A 10656-nucleotide genomic window follows, 5' to 3' on the forward strand; every position below is an offset into this window, starting at 1 on the left:
CTTGACAAACTCTGCTATCCTTAGTTAGTACCCTGATCCTGTTCCTAATGTTTGGACAGATTTCGTCTTGCCATTGGTCTGCTACGTGTTGTCTAGTAGCATGTCTAACCATTGCTATTCTCCTAACACCTGCACATATTACATAGAAAATAAAACATTATTATCAGCTTGCATTTTCTATTGTACAACAACCAAAAATATAACTACACACTTGCCTTCTAATAGAGTTAGAATTGGATAACTTCGGTCCACTCCGATAGTACTATTGAAGCTTTCCACAAAATTATTTGTGTTTTCATCACTTTTCAAAGTGGGGTCAAACTTCCACCTTGTCCATCGCTCTAGTGGACCTACATCTTTAAACCATTTCACTGCCCCTAAACCACCATGTTTTTGAAGCTGAACCATAGCCTTCCTAAACGAGTAGTCTGAGTACGAATTTGTAACACTCCAAAATAGTTTATGCATGAGTAATCCGGGGTAGTCTTTTTTGAAGTTTTTACATAAGTGCCTAGCACAATACCTTCTAGGAACCTTTGGCCAAACTGAGTCCAAAGGTGGGTCTACACCCTGTATAACATAAATTAAGAAAAAGAAAGTAAAGCGAAGAAAGTAAAACAAACGTTGCAAAAAAAAAAAAGTAAACAAACTAAGTAAATTATATAGCTTAGAGTAGTAACCTTTTGTCGATCAGACATTATAGTCCAGTCTTCTCTCCCTGTAGAAGTGAGTATTTGCTTTAGATGGTGAAAAAACCAACTCCAGCTTGTCTTATTTTCTGAATCAACAACTGCCACAGCAACTGGAAAAATTTCATTGTTACCGTCCAAGGAAACGGCAGACAGTAAAATTCCCCCATAGTTTCCCTTCAAGTGACATCCGTCCACTCCAACTAACCCTCTACATCCGCTGATCAACCCCTTGAACTGTGCAGCAAAGCTGATAAAAATCGATGAAAATTGTAGAGATCTTTGAGGACCAGGAACATTAGTCTAGCAACAAAAAGCCATTGACCCAGGGTTGCTCTTCTTCAATAGTTCACAATACTGAGGCAAATTAGTGTAAGATTCATCATGCCCACCCTGAATGATCTTCATTGCTATTCCTTTCATTCTATAAATGGTATATTTGCACATTTTCAAACCATATCTTTCCCAAAGAAGATCATCTAAGGCCTTTCCCTTAATGTCTGTGTTAGCTCTTATGTCCTCAAGAAGCTTATTAGCAGCCCATTCACAATTACACATGGGGTTATTTACTAAGTTCAGGTCACAAGTATGGCCTTTTCTTAACTTCTTGATGGCCCATGTGTGTCCATCAAGTAGTAGAGCTGCATGAACCCTCCAGTTGCACCTTTGATCTGCACACTCTGCGGTATATCTTCGGTTGTCTGCCTTGTTCACAACCAGAGCAAATCCCTCTTGGATACAAAAATCTCTTAAAGCATCCTTGAAATGATCTTTGTCTACAAAAAGCTGCCTTTGTTTCAACCTGATTTTACCAAACTCTGCCTCCTCAAATACCTCCCCATTCTTATACAACCTACTCATGTAAGAATCATCATCAACCACCCATTCATTTGTCCTAAATGGTTCCCATCCACCATCTACATAATTTTGATTCAACAATTCATTAATATCACCTTCTTCATACTCTATTTCATCATCATCAGATTCACTTTCTACATCAGAACCTTGGTCAGGTTGGTAATCACCTTCACTATCTGTACCACTACAATCAGATAAAGCCCCACTCACATTTGACACCCCAACATCATCATCTAGCCTAACCCTAGACCTCTTTCTAGTCCTAACTGATGGTTGCTCCTCTTGAACTTCATTGGCTTTAGTATTTGGTTGAGGTGGATTCCATAAACCCTTGAATTTAAGGGTAGATTTTGATATTTTTTTACCATGAGGGAATGAAGAAGGCTTAAGAATATTGTTTGGTTTAGTACGGGTAGTACGGCTAACACTAGGACCTGTTTGGGTTACACCTGAAGTTGGAGGGTTGATTAAGGATGGTTGTGTGGTTGGGGGGTTAGAAGCCATTAGCCTGGGGCTTCTTCTTGGGCTTGACAAAGTAAGGGTTTGACTATGTTCAGGAGATTGAATTTTAGATGGTCCATGAGATGAAGGGGTTGGAGATAGATTACCAGAATTCTGTTCTTCAGGCTTACCCCTCCTAACTGGCAGTTTAGGGTATTGTTAATTAAAAATAGTAAGGTGGAGGGCGTAGCTTAGACGTTTTAAAAACCGTGGGTATAGCTTAGAAACCGAAGAAGTTTAGGGGCATAGCTTAGAAAAACCCTTTTTTTTTATTTTAATTGGAAAAACACTAATCAAGTAAAGTTTTAATGTGGTGAAAAATTCGACTAATAGGTTAATGCCTTAATAGTTAAAAATTAATTACTGTCTAAATCTTAAATAAAAAAAAAAAATCAATTACAACACTAGGAAATATATCATAGATTATAGGGAAATTCTCTTTGGTAACACCGTAGTTATTAATTTTCTCAGTGGTAAATTGCAAAAAAATCTTATTATCCTTGGTAAACTTAAACTTTTTATAATTTTTAATGGTGAACTTAATGAAACAATTTAGTTAATTTCTAACCATGGTTAACATTTTTTTACAATAAAAAAGTAAAATTCAATATCCTAACTTAATACACTTAAATCCCTAAAATGTCCTTACTCAAACCCAACATGTCATCATCAAGATTCAACATCATCATCATCTTCATCCTCTCTTTTTTCCTCTTGGCAACACCGAACAACCACCACTGAACAACCAACATCTTCATCATCAACACATCTCTAGCAGCCACACCACTTCAACCAAGCCACACCACCAAACCACCTTCAAACCGCCACCACCACACGAAACACCGCAGCAACCCGCTGCACCTGCCAACAACAAACCAACAATAACAACAACAACAGCCACCAGTCAGCCACCACTATAGCAGCCATCGAAACACACAACAGCCACCAATCGCAACTATCACCTTCACACAATTCACCACTGCTTCGCACACCAACAACACCATTAATTACATCGAATCACCACCAAACCACCTTCAAACGGCCACCAATTCTCACTCCAACAACCCGCTCTGCAGCCTGCAATCACCAATTCGCCTATTGTAACCAGCCACTGCTGACACCTCCACCCCTTCCCTTTCCTCCATTTCCCTCACTCCCGACACCTCCACCCCCTCCCCTTCCTCTTTTTCACATAAATTCTTATTCAATTATGTAGTTAGGATTCCGGTCACTTTAAAATTTAACAAATTGATTTGATGATATTGATGTGAGAAGGAGAAAGGGTAGAGATAAGGTTTGCGGTGGGCGGCTGGGGATAAAGGAGAGGTTTTTATGGATTTCGGGGTGGGGGGGGGGAGGAGGTGGATTTCGAGGAAGGGGTGCTGGTTTGGGGGGGTGGGGGAGAGGCGCATCAGGGCCGGGATGTCAGTGCACTGGAGAGGGCGGAGGTTGGGCGGAGGCGTGGGTTGGGGAGGCTGGAGTGGTGGCAGCCTGGTGGCATAGGGTAAGGGGGTGACTTTCTTAAAAAAATAAAATTATTATCATTTAAATGTAAAAAAATAAATAAAGCTAACTATAGTTAAATATTTAGTTAAAGTTTATCATTAATGTTATAGTTGAATTAATATAAAAAGTCAAGTTTACGAAGGATTATATGAATTTTCACAATTTACCACTGAGAAAATTTAAAATTACAGTGTTACCAAAGAGAATTTCCCTAGATTATAATACAATCCAAAATAATAATAAGAGATTATTATTTCACCAAGCTACCTTAATAATCAATAACCACATACGAGTAATATACATTAACCAGTAACTACTACATGATATATTGATTGATTACTAATAATTTTTTTAATATTTGTATAAGATATTGCCAAAACATAATTTAAATTTGATATTCAATTAGAGTTCATAACAAGAGAAAGTTTGAATAAAGAAATTTAATATATATATTTAAAGGGGAGATTTTTCCCGAGTTTTTAGAGAGCCACGTAGGATATTTTCTCAGCGCGCCATGTAGGATTATAAATCTTAGTTGTAGCCAATTAAATAAGAATTTTTTTTTAGAATTAAAGAATTCAAATGCCACGTAAGCATAATTGGCGAATGAGATTTTTAAGTTTAGATTAATTAAATATTAAATATTATCTTTTAATGTTAGGAATTTTATCTAAATACTACGTATATAACAAATTTTAGCTCACAAATACAAAATATATACATATAAATAAATAAATAAATCAAACAAACCGTGCATCGCACGGGCTTCATCTAGTAATACATTAGTTGGAAGATATGGATTAATATTGTAAGTGGCTTGATTTGAGATAATATAATAGCGTGATTTTAATAATAATACGAAAGAATTGAATTATTTCGCGAGGTAGACATATAGCTTTAAAAATTTGTTTAATTTACATGAATATAATGGCACCACATTGAAATACATAAATTTAATTGTACGATCCTATGCATAAAAGCTAGTTGGATCTTTCGTGATTTTTTCAATAAATATTTTGATAGTTTATTTCACAATATTATTAGACAATTTCACTCATCTTGTTGTCATTAGGGGTATATGGTGAATTTTTGTAGCAACTTAGGGGTATATGGTGAATTTTTGTAGCAACTTAGAGGTATATGGTGAATAAACAAAAAACTTAGGAGTATATGGTGAAAAAATCGTTGTTTAAAACTATGTACATATAATAAACGTAATTATAATTAAACTATTATTACATAGTCCCGAACTTAAAAAAAAAAAGAAAAAAAAGAAAAGAACAGAAAAAAAAGGTAAGAAGTATTTTGCCTTTAACTAAGACAAAGCACAATTGATCGATCTTATTTAATTTACTTACCCTAATAATTTCAATCATCTTACCTTTCGATGAAAATATCTTTCATGTAAACTACTTATAATATTGTGCAAATTAAATCAAAACCATTTTTGGTGACACCCATTTATAGTTTAAGTTGTCCCAAAGTAACATAAGTCTATTCACTCTTTCGTTTTAGTCGAACTATATTTTACAAATTATTCAAATAATATGGATATTAAACTAATTTATTTCAAATATGCATACACATTTTTTTTTAATGAGTGTATTCCCAAGGTGGTAATTTTTTATCAAATTTTTTTAATTGATTTCTCGTCTAATTTCAATACAAAGAACGTATGAAAATGAAGGGGTATAAAAAAAATTGATTTCCAATATAAATCCTAATTTATTTATACATGTAATATTACGGAGTAAACAATTTGTACAACTAATTTTTTTAAACAGTTAATTAATTAAAAATTTTACCATTATTAATTTTTATCTCTAATACATATTTAAAAAATTATTAATTTTTATTTCCAACGTAAATAAATGATATGATTTTCAAAAAAGCAGAAAAGTCAGGTGATTATATAAATGTTTAAAATACAACTTAAAATATATAGAAAATATAATACACAGTAATATGCAGTCACTATGCAAAGTTCATAATAAAAGAAATGCTTTGTTTCAATGTGTGTGGAAAAAAATTTTCTCTAAAGTTTGGGACTTTCAAAACCAAACAATTTCATTCTTGTTTGTCAAAGTATAACCTCTATTATTGTACGAGGGAATAATATCTTCCATAGTCAATCTAGGAAGACCATGCATGCTTAAAACACATCATTACAAATACAAGTAGCCATAACTATTCATCTATAATTTTCACTTTAAAATTTATTTGCATCTTCCATTTCTAGCTATACAACCTCCACACACACACACATAAACAAAAATAATAAATAATAAAAACTCGTCACTCAGTGACAATGGCTATACAATCGAATTTAGCCTGCACTACTGATCATGGCCAAGATTTGTCGTATTTTCTTGGTTGGCAAGAATGTGAGAAGAATCTATACCATCTTATAATCTTGCCTTGCTGAGAATCAGCTTTGCCTTGATCTTCTTGAATTTTGAGTCGCTAACCTGAACCCGCTTTATTTGCTTGCAGAGTATATAATATATAATATATGATACCCATTTGTAAGTGTATGTATGTGCGATATACTTCCTCTGTTTGTTTTTAGTTGGCACCTTTCTATTATCACGCTTGCCAACCACGTTTATAACGATTAGTATATCTAATTATCAACATTAAAAAATTATTAAAAGTGGATATTAATAAAATATACATTGAAACGATTCAAACAAGATTCCACATACATGAACATGTTTTATCGTATCTATAAATCACAAAAGCAAGTCAAAGTGTGTTGTGTGAATAGTGTAAAAGTCAAATGGTGTCAACTAAAAAAACAAAGGAAGTATAATATATAATATATAATACATAATATAAATTTATTTTTAGGACTTTTCAGTCATTATGAAAGTTTTTATTAATAATTTAGGATAATAAATTTATTTACTTTTGGTTAAAAATTAGTTAAAATTGATTTGAAATCACTTGTTGAAAAGTTTGCTCCACCACCATTTAATAAAGAGAGAAATAGAGGAGTACGTGTTAATTAACTACTAAGCTAGTATAGTTTTTAAATATGTATGCACTTAAATAAGGGTAACGCATAAGAAGTTCCTAAAGAATAAATACAAACTAATGTAATTATAATAAGATGTATTTCTTTGTCAAACATTATAAGCTACACATAGTTTTTATGTAAGAAATTACAAAAATACATTGTACTAATTATCTTAATCTATAATTTGTTACCGAAGAAAGTAAATCTTTAAGATATCATATATTCTTCAATTTTTTTTTTATTTTTTTTATTTTTTTTTATTTTTTTTTAAGTTTTTGTGATTTTTCTTTTAATTTAAAAATGTTTCTATTTGTTAGAAATAAAAATGTTTCTAACTTTTTGATTTTCTTAATATGGGAGTATGAGACCTTAATATAATATGAATGTGTAGTGGTGTCAATCTCTTGTATTTTATTATTATTTTTGTTGAAAAGAGAGAGTAACATATTTGATGATGAAATGTAATTGATCCTTCTTATGCATAAAAACAAATTTTACGTCAAAATGGGTATCATTTATTTGAAATATAGAATTGTAGAGGTGCTTATATTTTTCACTTCTTCCAATTTGTTCTCCATATTTTTATTTTTCTACTTACGATACATTTAAAAATTTAAGCAACTCTTATTCCAAGTCCTTTAAGTTTGATTGGTTTAGGAAAAAAAAAATTTTATAAGCTATATATGCCCCTATGGTTGTTAAATTTCTAAGGTGTGCCTATGCTTTTTTAAAATTTCAAGATGTGCCCTCCAAATTAAAGTGTTTATTCAAGTATTCAACCGTACCTTCTGATGTTAACCCAACATTAGTGGTTGTGTCAACTATTAATAACCCCACTTTGGAGAGAAATTCTATGCCCAAATTGGGTTATAGTTATACAAAGTTAAGAGATACTCGCTACGCGTGTACAATATAAGAAATTAGATGGAAAAAAAATCGATTCATGAGTGGTTTTATTTTTTATGGGGAGTGAGAACAGTTGAATATGTAAATTTATATGGAAGAAAGGGAGCGGTTATTATAGGGTAGTTATGATAGGATTTTTTTTAAACAAAAAGAATAATTCTTAGGGCCTACATTTACTGAACCGAGCTGAACTGAACTGATTGGAGCTGAACTGAACTGAACTGAAAAGAGCTGAAATGAATATTTTATGAGAGAGGGAAATTAGGAGTTGAACTCAACTAACTGAACTGATTGGAGATGAACTAGATTGAACTGAACTGAACTGAAATCAAGTAAATGTGAACAGGCCCTTAAATTTTAACTTTAATTGTACAAAAAAGGTAATTTTACAACTTGAGAAGGGTAATTTGGGGATAGTTAAATTTATCACCCAAAAGGCCCTTTCACTTTATATATAGGATAAGTGGATTAATATTAAGCATTTTTTCCAAATTTTCTCATCTACATTTTTTTTCTTTATTCTTAAAGCAACCATTGATATGATATATCAAGTTCTTGGTGTAATTCTATAGACACCTACTTTTGGCCTCACATAGCAATTCCGACTTATATGATGAGTATTTTTAAAATTCCCGACACTTTAATTGATGATTTTCACTCCCTTCTTGCTAAATTTTGGTGGGGCTCGAATTATACTACTAGGAAGATGCATTGGCAACGATGGGATCTTCTTTGTCAACCAAAAGGAAATGGGGGTTTGGGTTTTCGTGACCTTCGATGTTTTAATAGAGCGCTATTAGCGAAGCAATTTTGGAGGCTTCACCATAATACGGGCTCCCTGCTACATTCGGTCTTACAAGCAAAATATTTTAAGAGCGGTGATGTTTTGACAGCGAGTGTGGGTTTTGATCCTAGTTATGCTTGGCGGAGTATGTGGTGTGCTAAATCTTTGCTGTTGGAGGGTTTGAAGTGGAGGGTTGGAAATGGGAGTGAAATTAACGTGTGGTGTGATGCTTGGTTACCAAGTAATACTTCCTCTCTGGTCCCAACTCCCTCGGTTGATAGTGATATGGATTTGCGAGTTATTGATTTGATTGATCACTCAAGCAAATGCTGGAATGTTGAAGCTGTTACTAACACGTTCATTGCTGAGGAACGTGCTCTTGTGTTATCAATCCCTCTGTCAAATAGAAATCCAATTGATTCCATGTTTTGGTGGCCGAATAAAAATAGAGAATATAGTGTGCGATCCGGATATTGGCTGTGTAAAAATGGAGGCTATTTTGATATGGGTGATACATGGGATAAGGTGTGGAAAATAATCTGGAATTTGAAGACACCTCCCAAGCTTCGACACTTCTTGTGGAGAGCCTGCAAGGGTTTTCTAGCAGTCCGAGAACGATTGGTTTATCGCCATGTAATTGAGGACAAGATGTGTGCTATCTGTGGTAATGGTGATGAGACTGTCCTTCATGCCATATTTGAGTGTTCAGCAGCAAAGGAAACATGGAGTGCAAGCATTTTCAAGGACTTAATTGTTCAAGCCCCAAGTGAGAGCTTCACCACCATATTACTGTGGTTTAATGATAGGGTAACAAAGGATGAGCTGACTGTCTTTGTCTCACTTTGTTGGGCAGCATGGTTTTGTAGAAACAAATCGACCTTTGAGAATGAACCGTTCAATCCGACAATGGTGGCAATTGGGATGACAAAAATGGTTCAAGAATACAATGTGTATGCTGTTAAGGTCCTTCCGCAAGTAACCCGAGTCACGCCACCAGTAAATAACTCATGGCGATGTCCAATGGCTGGGGTGATGAAAGTTAACTGTGATGCTATGGTGGGAAGCGATGTTCAGCTAGGAGTAGTGGTGCGTGATGAGATGGGAAGTGTTTGTGCTGCTGCTGTCAAAAAGGGGAGGCTGGGGTGGGCTGTTGACGAGGCAGAAGCTGCTGCCTTGCTCTTCGGTGTGTGCATTGCTAGGAGATTTGGATACTCAGAGGTGGAGTTTGAGACCGATGCTCTGAAGGTCGTGGAGGGAGTGAATCAGAAGGCTGTTGGGCGTTCTCCTTTTTTTCTCTTGATAGATGATATTATTGCTAGTTTACAGTATTTTAGTGTTTTTTCCATTTCGCATGTTAACCGGGCAGGGAATACTTTAGCTCATATGGTAGCTAGGTGGGATACTAGAAACTGTGATGAATTTGTGTGTTTTGGTCCTTTTCCACAAAGTCTATTGACTCTTGCGGAAATTGATCTCCTTTAATAATATTTCTCTGCCGGTTTCTTTCAAAAAAAAAAAAAATAAAAAAATAATGTGACAAATTAAAATCTCGTTCTTCATACTAGATCAAAGTTGAAGTGTTTATAGACTATGAAATTCTTTATCAAGTAAGTTAAAACCCATATTTGACACCAAGTTATATTAGATCGTTGTCCAATTACTAATTAGGCCTAAAACGTGCTCATACATGTTTAAACTTGATTAATAACGAACCCAAGTGCGTCAAATGCAATGATTGGATCCAATGGATCTTACATTGTTAAAAATCGAGCCATTCAGATAAACCAACCATCAAATTTTAGTACAAGTCCTATACAAATGGATAGTCCTTTCAAAGAGCTTTCCAACGGTATATAATAATCTCAATTCCGAGTTAAAACGAACAAGTTATCAAACCAGGCCCTAAAATCGACACCCTTGCACTCAACTGACCATATCTTTTAATCCATAACAGATTTTAACCTAATTCTAACGGCATTGGAAAATAGACATTTAGAGATTTCCAATGATATCTCATTTGCCTTAATCCGACTTTGCAATCAAAAGTTATGGAAGTTTTAAAAATGCATTTTTGTATAAGGCAAACCGCACCGAGCGCAACTCTGTAAGGTCATAGAGTTTTGCAGTCGAGAGTTGCGCGTGCCACCTGACGCCGCGGCTCTAAAATCCTAAACCTAGATTCCTACTTCTATAAGTAGAGGTCTTCGTTTAACCCTAAGGGTATGTTTGGTCAAGCTTCTGAAAAATAATTTCTGTTTCCTAGAAGTAATTTTCTAGAAACTGTTCCTAGAGACACTTGCTAGAAACATGTTTGTTTGACCACAAAATTTTAGAAGTGCTTTTGAGAAATGGATCAATTTTTGGCCATTGATTAGTGGCATAGTACGACCATG

This window comes from Chenopodium album, chromosome 21, assembly GCF_948465745.1.
Source record: "Chenopodium album chromosome 21, dcCheAlbu1.1, whole genome shotgun sequence".
In the NCBI taxonomy this organism is placed as follows: Eukaryota; Viridiplantae; Streptophyta; class Magnoliopsida; order Caryophyllales; family Amaranthaceae; genus Chenopodium; species Chenopodium album.